The following is a 12,918-nucleotide window of genomic DNA, read 5'->3' on the forward strand; positions in this document are numbered from 1 at the left end:
AGAAAATTTCCTGAATTTTATTTCAAGTATTCTTTTTTGAGATTTTTTTAAGAAATGTTATTAATAGCAAGGTTATTATTCGCTGTAATATAAAATCAATCATATTTGTATTTTTAAGCTAATTGTATGTAACTGTCGTATATATCGTAATATATTCAATGAATATATTACTTTCAGAATAATGAGGGAAAATAGTTAAATTTGCCAATATTCTCGCTACGCTGCTTAGTCGTCTAAATATCAGATAAATTTACTTTATTATAGTCAAACCTCGATGTTTTTTATGGTAAAAAAGCAATTTAAAGTTGAATAAACGTGACCTTAAAAGTTTGCCAACCGCTGGTTTCACAGAACTCAACTTCGGTCTGAATGATTGCATCCAACTGTGGCCGTTGCGATATGAGAGAATATGTATTATATTTAGGCCGTATTATTCAAGCATTCGAGGTCACCGTAGGTTCGGGCAATGAGCGAGAACCAATTAGAGAGACGTCATAAGCATGGGTTAAGATAATAGGCCTTTTACACACTTATTCAATTAATTTTAATACCACTATTGCAAATATATGGTTCTAAGATCAAATTAGAAAAAAATGTGTGGGTTTTTACTTACAAGTTTTAAAATAAGTGTTTGATTCGTAGTATTTTTGAAACAATATTAATTAAAAATATAATTCCTTAAAACTATATTTTTACCTGTGTATATAGAAAATATTTTAATAAATATTATAGTAATACAAAGTTGCAAGGAAAATAATTTCAACTTCCATTTCTGTTAAATATGTTTAATTTTTTATAGCATTAAATTCAGTTATATTGTTAATTTCTTCAAATTGGGCTATTCAATTAAATATGAAAAAAAACAATAAGAGCATTTAGGAGCTGATTTAAGTTGGGTACACTCAGGGTTTAGGCAAGTAGACAGTTGCCTAGGAGCAGCAAGTACTGAGAAGCGGCAAATGATCACAGAAGAATTTTTGAAAATGTCAAAATATTCTTTTCGTGATTAAAATCCTGAGTGGTGTCACTTCGCAACCAGTAAGACGCTGGTGGAAATCAGTAAGAATTTTATTAGACTATATTACATATTGCAACAGACTATGATGAGCGAGATCGCGAGATCTTTCGTTTATTTTCCCCTGAGACTTGACCTAATGAAGGTTCTAAGAGTATAATTAGTTTTAAAACTTTCCGCGGTTACAAAGAAAATGGATTCAAATTAATGAAAATTGCAGTTTGTGAATTATCAGTAGCCTTCGAAATACCTGTATTATTTCATAAAGAAGCTAATTATGAAAGTTATGATGAGCCTATATATTATATTAAAAAGTGTTTAGTAGAAAAGAAAATCATAGATCATGTTTATTAAATGATTTGCCAGATGCATTGATGGAAAATTGTTAAAAAAATAAAAACCAAGCTCACCGATAATGAACTATCGGATATTGATGCCATTGAACTCTGTGAATAATTAAAATTACTCTGGAGATTGGTTAAGCCACATTCTTGACCACAAGTAGTCCTAAAATTAACGATTAACAATTAAAATTTATAAGAGATATAACCCAACTGCAATTCGAACAATTCTGAGAATTCCTATATCTGTAGCCAGTCTTGAGATGAAGTTTTTCAAAATTTAACCTCAATTAAAACCATTTAAGGTTAAGAATGACCGAAGAAATATTAAAAGGGCTTTCAGTTTTATCTATCGAGAATGAGATGCCATATGTGCTCGACTTGCAAGAAATTGTCATGATTTTGCAAAAATAAAAGCAAGAATTCATAGTGTTTAAAGTACATTCTAAATTTTAATTGCATTTATTTATAATTTTAATATATACTTTGACTTCTTCATACATATTCAATAGTGATAATAATTTCAATTTTAATGTAATTAAAATTATATTTTCTAAAATATAATTATATATAATATTTAATTATATACATATATATACTATATACTTATCAAGATTATCAAGAGTCGATACTTATATCATGTAAGTGTATTTTAAATTGATATTATTTTTTCTGTTGTATAGTTACTGTAATAGATATCTTTTACATAATTATTTGACAATAATATGGACTTTTTGGATCATATTTGTATAGAATATGGTTCGTGAAGATCTTTGTCAATAATTGACACATATAATATGTAATGTAATTTGAAAAATATTACTTCGAAAAATAGTAAAAGCGCTATTTTTAACTCTGTCTATAGGCGGCACATAGCCTAGGGGAGAAGCATCACTGGCTACACCGTAGTAAAGCGGTCCTCTGACAACATTACAGATACAAGGGCGCGACAAGAAAACTACTGCAAGTAAAATCAAATAAATATTCTGCGGTGGTTAATCTGTATCTCATTGTCAATTTCAAAAATGGTTGTAAGCAAAATAAACTGAAACCATATATCTAATTTACTTATTCAGTTGTAACGCATTAAAAGACTAAAAAAATGATTGAAAAGTTTATTGGCGTCTTTATTTTATATGGTAATGACCAACTTAAAAGCTTGCACAAAAAGTATACCGTTAATAATTTAATAACAGCCTTAAAAAAATTGTTAAGAAATGGGTGCCGCACGTAAAAATTATTGCATATTTTTATAACAGAAACAATTGTATTTATAGTATTATAAGTACAACGATAAAACCCTTTTTAATTGAAAAATAATCTGATTTATAATAATTTATAACCAATAGATGTCACTGCAGCTGGGGTCATTTTTTTTATTAATAGCGCATTTTTTAATATAAATAAAAATTCGAGTGTCGCTGCCGGGGCTCGAAACCACAACCTCAGAGTTACTAGTCTGAGACGTTACGGACGTTATTTTATTTAATTCAGAACTATGAAACTGCACACCAAAAAAAGTGTTTATTTAAATTAATAAATATCACATACAGCAATAATTTATTTATAAATTTAATACATAATCAACTGGCCGATAAACTGCGCTAGTGCAAATCAGGAGTGCATTGACAAATTAAGATAATTGGGAAGGCTTGGAAACAAGGTGTTTGGATTCCATATGAATCGAGCGAAGAAAGCAAGTAGGCGCATAACCGCTAATTCCAAGAGCTTCTGGATCTTGAAGCTGGTCACATTTTCTCGATCATTTGATAATCGGAGATGAGAAATAAATGTTGCATGACAATAATCGTCGTAGAAGAAAGTGGTTTACCAAAAATAAAGTATCAAAATCTACACTGTAAAAAAATATGTGGAAAGAAATTTTCTATTTGGTAAATTTTAAGACTGGCCAAATAATAACAGCAAGCTTCTATTGTGGTCAGCTAAATCGTTTGTACAAGGAAGACGGCGCCGGTAGTTCGCCGCTTATAGTGTGAGACAGACCCAAACCTTTGAGAGGAGTGATCTCTCGGGCTGACCGTCTGAGGTAGAGTGTAAGGCCAAAGCTGCGACTGAGGCAACATATACACCCCTCGAAGATCAAGGCGGTGATGTTGTGACAAGGATGATACGCAATGCATGCAATGTAAGCCAAGCTGGGTGCCCGCCCATAAGGGTTGGACTCGTAGGAAGAAAAAAAATCCTCGCATTTATCAACATAAGTCGAATAGTTGTACAACACGACAATGTCTATGTGGCGGAATTGCCTCGATAAAATCAAGGAGCTTACCCGGAAGCTTTTATTTCATCCACCTTATAATCTAAACCTTGCTCATTCCGGCTATCATTTATTTCGATCGACGTGAAAATAATATTTTATGCTAATGGAATTCAAAAACTGATCTATAAGTGGGAATAGATTATATCTTTAGAAAAAAAATATATTTTAAAACATTCATATAAAAATAACGTTTAACAGTATTTTTTTATTCATTAAAAAACGACATTCATTTAAGGTTTACCTAGTAATATAAGTAATTTAATTTATAATAAATAAAATTAACTACAGTAATATTGGGTCATGCTCGTTAAAATTTATTATCTACATATGTAATAGTTTAATTCTAAATAGTTAATAAAAAAGCTTTAAGATGAAATTGGTAATCCGTTATATAATAACGGATTATAAGCTTATTTAACGACTGTGTTAAATGCTATTTTATATGAAAATTCTATACTCGCCTACTAAAATATTTATGTGCTCTTTTTAATATTTACTCACGTTTAGCTTGGAAAGATGTTTATATAACAACAAAAAAATGTTCAACTTACTTTTCTTGAAATGTATGCCATTATTTTTATCGTAAGCTAACCCTATTGATTAACGTTATTTGAAGAAAGATCAAGGCAAATTGTTTAAACTATAACTGCAGCTAAAATAAAAATCAACAACAATAATTTTATACAGTTGAAGTAAATAGCATAATTTTGACTTTTTAATGGGTAAAATATGTACCAGTATATGCAAAAGCATAAGAAGAGTGCACTCAGTTTAACGAGGTACCCATGGCTCCACTCTACCGCAACCAACAACTGCGACGAATTCCTGTACCGAAAATTTTCCTTTTAAACCACACTTTCCCAAAGCTTTCGTTCATACTACGTTGCCTGAATATGTGCGAGTGCAGCGAGAGAGTCAGTTCGGTAATAAAGATCAGCAGCAGAGGCAGAGGCATGAGAGTATGTCGAGAGTATATGTAGATGTGCAACGGATCTCTTGCAGTTAGTCGGTGCTGGAACACCGTGTCGGTCGGTTTGTGTCTAACCGTCTCTCGGCTACAGATCGAACTAACCAGCCGGTTATCTCGCGACCAACCTGTAATACAAACATACATCTCTACAAGTGTCCCATAAAAATATATATACATACGCATTTCCTAGTTATAACGACATTTATTTAATTATTATTCATAATTAGATAACATTCATTTGATTTTTAAATAATTTTATCGAATATTACCAAACTAAAAAATATTTATTGAAACTGAATATTTATTAAAATTTTCACTAACTGTCATAGAAAATCATTATTTTATATTCGAGTTATACTTACTCGGGCAAGTGAACGATTCACTTTGATACTTTGTTATAAAGAGTATTTTAGCAATTGTGCAAAATTTAGTTACGCCTAAAACTGACTTAACTGTGTATAAATAAACCAAGTAAAAAATCAATATAGATTACATTTAAATCAAAATATATTTTAACGGCTCTTTATGAAAATAATAAATAATAAAATAATAACAAATGAATATTATGGTTTGGTTTGAATGCACTTTTAAATTTTAAATGCGAATACATTTTTATGGAACACTTTTTTGAGTAAGATAAAAAATTATCCAAAAATAAGGCCACACAGGGTCTTCGCAAAAGAAGTCTATAATAGCTCTAGTTTCTTTCGCGCAGACCCATTGTCGATCTTGTATTACATTACGCCTCGTCCGTTACTCGTGATCCATTTAACGTGATTGTGATCCATAGATCATTTTACAAAACCCTATTCATCAGAAGACGTGTTGTTTAGCGCCGCAACCCACTTAACTGGTGAGTTTAACCGTTTCGATTATTCATCTAGAATTAATAATACTTGATTCGTATTTCATTTTTTGTTTGTTTGCTATATTAGCATAATATATGCATGTGTGTGTAACAATGCCAGAATGAATTTATTTAATAAAAACATTGTTAAGATGTTACACAATAAGGGATCAATTGGGATCAAGCTTGTCAAATTGACAGAGAGACATGGGTTCTAATCCCGTCACGTTCGTATCAAATGATTATTTTATATCTTGGTTCAGGAAGGAAAAAAATTATCTTAGTTTATTTTAATATATGAGCTTAAAATATATTGGTTGATATACTACTTTTAATACGACATTTACAACTGATTGTGCAATTATTGTAAATGTTATTAATTAATTATTGCTAAATGCAATTTGGACGTCATTATTTTATAATAAATAGTATACTGTTTTCAGTCAGTAGTAAAGATATTATTAGTAGTAGTAGTATACAAACATTTTCCATCAAAATAATCATTTTTATATAACTGTAATTTTTTCTTACATAGATATTCTTACATATATAAAGATATTTTTATAACCTAGATTGATGAGTATAATTTTGATGTATTTATGTTCTTTATAAATATATTTATATCAAGATTTATGCCTTAAAATTATATTAATAGTTAGTGTACAGAAATATATTGTATGCCATAAAAAATATATTCTGCAAATTTTTGATAGTTATTTTAATACCAAAAATTTGTTTGGTGTATGTTTTATTTTATCTATCGTTTAGATAGACTGTATAATTTCATATATATATAAATATATATATATATATATATATATTGAGGTAGTACCATGAGTTTATTTTATAAATATATTTACATCAAGATCTCTTTAAATTTTATATATGTATATAAAGAGTGCAAAAAAACGAACCACTTTCAATCATATTTTATATGCTATAAAGAACATATTTTGCAGATATTTGTTAGTTAGTTAATTCAAGTCAATTTGCTAAATATACATATTTTATTACATACTTAATCAGTATTGTCTATATATCGAGTCAATGCAAAAGTTTGGACGTATTTATTTTAAAATAAATAATAGTGAATATATTATCCCATCTTTCTGCAAGCTCATTTATTTTTAGAATATTTTAGGTGCTTTAATGAATCGATCAATATTATAAAGTAAATAAAGAGCAAGGCATGAAAAATATGAAGGATGCTTCATATTTTTAAATCACGTTTTAATAATAAAAATCCATATTTTGCTCTTTGATTGAATCATATTTTTTATCAAAAAAAAACGTAGAGCTGTTATATGCAAAAAGAGCTTTGATCTTTATCGCTCATTGAACATAAAGTATGTGCTCTTTCCGTTTTAGAATATCTTAATTTGAGTTGTTTCTAGTGGCCTTATTTTTTTGTAGTGCACGTATTTTCATCATCAATTACCAATACAAAAGTACTCATATTCTCGTCTTTTACAATTTTAAGATAAGATTTAATAGTTTAATAAAACTTATTGATTATGATCTTGAACCTTAATTTTTTTGCTCGGTATATTTAAATACACGTGTAAAAAAACGCATCACCAGCAAAAGCTATTTTTATTAAATGTATTAAACATATAAAATAAAATAATTTTTAAAGCTATGAAACTCATTATTTTCTGAAATATCTTGCTGTGAAAAAGTATTTCATAATCAAATAATAACACTAATACGCAATAATTGCGTTAAATATTATTATTTTACTATAATTTTTATCAGTATTTTAGACACGCAAGAGCATTGAATTAATGAATGATTTAATGAGTTCGTGGTTTTATTCGTCGCGTCATTTAGAAGCATTCTAAAGTTTTTGTTTGATAAGTTCACATTGAATTATGCAGTCGATTTTTTTTCTTCTAATAATTGGTTTTATTACAATTTCCTTATATTCTAAAAATTTTTAATAAAATATTTATTTTTATCACTTTCTTAAATCTCATTGATTTGATTTAAGTGATAAAAAAATATTTCTGAATATATTTTTTGATGACACGGTGCAGAAACATTTATTAATTTTTATTAAATTTATATTTTTTATTACACTCTATAAATGTTCATTTAATAATAACAATAATAAACAATAACTATGTTGAATATTATTATTTTGTTGCACCCCTTTAGCCTTTTATTATTATTTAAAATACAGAAAAGCATAGAAGTCATCAACGATTCAATAAGTTCGTAGCATTTAAATTACTTCTATAAGTTTTTATCTAAAAATAGTCTTATGATTCTATTGATTTTATTAAAGTATACTCCAGGGGCATTTCTAAATATTTTCCCAACATTTTTTCTTATATTGTAAAACATTTTAATAACGTATTAATTTTCATCATTTTTTTGCTTTGATCTAATTAATAAAAAAAATATTGCTTAATATTTTTTTAAATATAGTTTTTAGGTGTAGAAACAGTTTTATTTAATTTTTATTTTTTAATTAAATATAAATGTTCATTAAAGTATTAAACACCAAAATTAAAATAAAAACCTATGATAAACAAAAAAAAAAAAAATATAATAGTAAAATTTCGGGCAAAATAATTAAAAAATATATGAAAATCATTACGAAAAGATATTTTATAATATATTAGTAAAAATAAACTTTGTGCAAAAATTTTGTTGTACCCCTTCTAGCCTTTTATTTTTATCTTAAACATAGAAAAGCATTGAATTAATCAACGATTTATTGACCATGAGTTTTTCTATATAAGCTTGAATTGTGCAGAAGTGAAGCTACTTTTTCCATTGCGTGCGCCACTGCCGTTACCAGTACTTGGGTCCTACGAGTCCAACCCAATGGGTGGGCACCCAGCTTTTAACGGCCGGATGAGCGGGATCCACCCCCTGTAGTACTACATATTTTAATTCTCCTGGGTGTGGGGTCAGCCTCTAGTGCTCTCGTTGACGACCTGCATTGCATTGCAATTGCATTTGCGTTTCATTCCAGTAACAGCAACACCCTCCAGTTCTCTGAATGCTGCCTCATTCGCAGCCTCAGCCTTCGGTCACCCAAGGGGCCGAGCCCTCTGGCCCTGCTTGTGTTAATCTGCTATGCTTTGCTCGTCATGGCTCAGTTTTCTAATAAGGCCTTATTCTGGTTTATTCCAGGGCCTTTACAAAACATTTTTCCTTGTATTCTAAAATTCTGCTTTGATAAAAAAGTTACAGTCTGAATTTGAGCCTACATCAAGGGATAAAAAAATCTAGGACGGTTTTATAAACCGCTGTCCTTACTGTTCCGTCGATAAAATGGATATCTTTCATTCCAAAATATAAGACTCAACTACATTTGGATTTCTAGCTTTCTCACAGTTGCATGGATATATATTTTTCGCTGTATCTTCCGCTACTTCAACAACGAATTTAGTGTACCTCATCTGATAAATTTATTTTACTCTTATCAGAGAGAATCATTTTTCATCAATACAAAACAGTCTAGATTTTGTATCGATTGTTCCATTTCATGCGTGTTAGATGCATTTATTCAGTTATTAACTGTTTTTTAGCAGGCATACGAAAATTTATAAAAATTTATAAAAAAAATATAAATGAAAAAATACAAAAATTTGTGACGCATACCTGTTTTTGAGATAAGCGTTAAACAATAATATAGGGTAGGCCTTTACAAAATTTTGTTTCGTGCAACAAACGAATTCTGCGAATTTCGGTCATATTAGATACGGCGATAAATGTTATATTCACAAATCTTTTTCGTAGGCGTAAAAACATTTTTTTTTGTTGAGTAGAAGTGTCCCATTGCTTCACATTTTGAAACAAAATAAAGGGGCAAAAAGAAAATTTTCTCAAATTTCTTTCGAATATTTTACAAACATTCGGTTAATTATTCGAATATGCATGTAGTTGAAAATCGAGGAAATAATTCGAATAATTGTATGTTTGATTGAGAACCATATATATGAAAAATAAGTAATATCCTCACTTTGGCTCCTATCAAGTAAGCACATACCATATCACTCGATTTTTACTAAGGGTAGTTATTTTTTATTGCACCTATTTCAGTATTTTATCAACAGAGTGTAAAAATTGTCTTGTTTCTTTTTACCCAAACTAAATTATGTATGGTTTAGCATAATCATTTTTATAACTATTTTCACCACGAATTTAAAGGTTAATTAAACAATAAATACTTTTAAATAAGAAATAAAAATGATGATTATCCATGTATATCTTAAATTATTATTATGTCGTTAAGTCCCAATCTTTCTTTTCGAAGATCTTATTTTCTCTTGACTTTCTGAATAACTATCGATTTTTTTAGTTGATTTTTATTTCTATTCTTTATCCCTTTCTAAATAAATTAAACGATACGTTAACTTGAATTGAAATCTTTAATGTCGAATCTGGTCTCATTTGCGTTTACCAGTCGTTCTCAGAGACTCGTTTCTCGTTTTCTATCTTGTTAGTAGTTCTTTTTATTTTCGTTCTTGAGTCTGCTGGCTCTCGAGACTGGTCGACAAGGATTTTCTCGACTTATTGACACGCGATGAACGCCGTGGCAAATTACGGCCAACTCCTTGGCAATTGATGAAAGTTACTTTCAAGACCCAGCGATAGATATCTCACCGAGTTTATACGTACTGCTTCAAAGCACGAACGCCACATTACTAGTTAGTTTGCGCGCACACTGTTAGTTTATATACGAGGGAATGGATTGAAATTAATTAATAAACTAGATTTAAAGCGGGCACGTGTCTCGTAATATTCTATGATATTGATTGGCCGTAACTATTCGAGATTCACCCCCAGGTTTATAAATGAGATTATGCAACATGATCTTCGGAATCAATAATGAATCCCGATGTCGTGACCAGACGGAGACAATTAACCTCAGCATCCAGCGGGTCCTTGGCCAAGCAGTAAATCTGCGTCCTCGGCGGCCGGTGCATAATAAACATGCATGGCTCCGGTGCACACAGCTTTACTGCTGAGAGCTGAATGCAAATCTTTCATTCTGCGCCACCTATCGCCGCAATCTGTTCTGGTCTATTCATGCAAACTGGCCATTGTCGGCTCCCGTCACCGCTATAGCTCAAAGGAAGAATAGGACTAAGTAATAGCTTGAAAAAGATTTTGCAAACGATTCTGGGGGTGCTGAAATTACGCAGCTCTATGTAATAGTTTTAAACCATTTTTGTAGACTTTATGTTTTATTTTATTCTTGTGGTTTACTCGGTTCAGCTTTTCTTCTTGTTTCCAAAGATGTTTGACTTGAACTCTCCCTTGTTCATTTCCGTTCCATGCCACCCTATAAGTTGCCTCGTTAGTTGTCTATCTCAGTAGCGGAACTTAACAATTATGAATTTCTGAAACAAACTATGTTTTCCGAAAGTTTTAGTTAATATATATTTGAAGTAAAGATATATAAAACAAACATTAGAAATATTCAATATAATATTAAACTTTCCATGTATATAAATGTTTTGAGACTCATGAGCTGCAAATATAAGTTAAAATTTTTTTTTTTAGAAAAATTATTATTACAATAGCATTTAATTGGTCATGAAGATTTTTTGAAGAGATAATTTTTCCCGTATAACAATTTTATATTGTATTATATATTTGACTCAAAAATAGCTATTTTATGTTGTTACGTAGAAAATATTTTTAAAAACTTTCCTATTATTTGTCTCATGCTATGTTTTGTATGCAATGCAAAACGGAACAACTGTTGCAGGATAGTGGCGCCTCTCAATGAGTATTCCATTGTCGAGCAGTACTACTTTTTGAGATTCTTGACACATTGCTTGTCACATAAAATATCGAAGACAAACTCAAAGTCAATCGACCACTGCAGTTTTCTAAGATTGTCAGTCTCATAGACACACTATAATGCAACTTCAGCCGACTGACTATTTTTAAATAAAAATAGCACTTGCATTATTTTTATTTTATCTTCACCTAATATGTTGCTGGCTGTCGACATTAACACAGTAGTTACCCTTGTTATTGTTATACCGAAATTAAAAACAAATTAGTTTTTAGATCGATCTTGTATCCCCATTTACTATTGCTATTTTTTAAGTGCAAAATATACATTAAAACGTTATTGACAAAATATTTTTTTAAATAAATTTTATAGTAATATAAAATCAATGAAAATAAAATGGAAAGGGTTAAAAGCTTAAGTTAAAAGAAAAACCGCTAAAATATCGATGCGCAGCCTAATTGCAAAGGGCAATTAATTAATTGTTTTGTTTTTTAAAATAAATTGGCAGTATTTTTAAACTAATTTAACTATAATAACGCCTAATAATTTGTGCTATTGATTTGATAGTAAAATTTTTTTTTTTAAATTATATGGCAGTATCCTAAATTAAATGATTAAATTATAATCATATGCTCAGTAACGTTTTGCTTTAACTTTTTTGAAAAAAAAAATATCGTGGTACGGATTAGGTCAGTAACTTTTAAATGAAACGGTCAGTAATAAACCATATGAACAGTATTTTTTTCAATTGCGTTAATTAATTTGTGCTTTTAACTTTATAGTAAGTTTTGGCAAAAAGTATTAAAAAAATTGTTTCCCAACTTAATTTATAATAACAACAAATAAATGATCAGTAACTTTAAAAATTGATAATATTACATATCTTGAAAGACAAAAAATAGATCATAGATAAATCATTGCGCGACCTAATTTATAATAGCAACAAATTAAACGGTTAGTAACATTTAAATAAAGTCAGTAATAATATTATCACATGATCAGTAACGCTACAATTGCGTATATCGTGCTTTTGATTTGATAGTAAGTTTTGAGAAAAATATTAAAAAATTCGTTGCACAACCTAATTTATAATGGTCAGTAATATTAGCATCATATGATCAGTAATTTTGTAACAAACGGGCAATAAATTAAATTGATGGTAAGTTTTGTGAAAAAATATCATTGCACGTCCTAATTTATGATGACTACAAATAAAGTTATAGGGTCAGATAATAAATGTTCTGACAAACGGTCAGTAAAGCTCCAATTGCGAAAATTAACTCGTGGCTTAAAAAAAATATTAAATATATTTTTGCACATACTAATTTACAATTGCAACAAATTAAACGGTTATTAACTTAAAATTAAGCAGACGGTAATATTATTAACATATGGTCAGTAACGTTTTAAAAACTAGCAGTAAAGCGTTAAATGAATCTATTAGATCGTGCTATATAATTTATGGAAAAATGGTGTTTAGAATTTTTTTTTTATTATTTTAACAAATTAAATGATCAGTACTAATATTAAAATAAAATGGCTAGGAATATTATTATCATAAAGTCAATATTGTTCAGACAATAAGCATTCAGTAAAGCTTATATTGCATGCATTTATCCGCGATATTGAATTCTTAGTAAATTTTGAGAAAAAACAATAAAAAAATCATTGCGCGGCATCAAAAAAAAAAACGGTTAGTA

At 29.2% G+C, this 12,918-nt stretch overlaps 1 protein-coding gene across 2 annotated transcripts in view; it reads left to right on the plus strand.

The window, feature by feature from the left end:
• Nucleotides 1–4,592: 4,592 nt before the first annotated feature.
• Nucleotides 4,593–12,918, plus strand: part of LOC148231678 (serine protease inhibitor dipetalogastin) — an 89,272-nt gene continuing 80,946 nt past the window's right edge. Inside the window, exons 1-2 of one of the 2 annotated variants that reach the window (XM_088193246.1) lie at nucleotides 4,593–4,734; nucleotides 5,323–5,460. The gene's annotated coding sequence lies outside the window, so the exon portion shown is untranslated. The remainder of the gene's footprint in view (nucleotides 4,735–5,322; nucleotides 5,461–12,918) is intronic. The other variant, XM_088193245.1, reaches the window with a different exon arrangement.

The sequence above is a fragment of the Plectrocnemia conspersa genome, unplaced genomic scaffold (assembly GCF_051122295.1).
Source record: "Plectrocnemia conspersa isolate PC_06_02 unplaced genomic scaffold, ASM5112229v1 ptg000009l, whole genome shotgun sequence".
Taxonomy (NCBI): Eukaryota; Metazoa; Arthropoda; class Insecta; order Trichoptera; family Polycentropodidae; genus Plectrocnemia; species Plectrocnemia conspersa.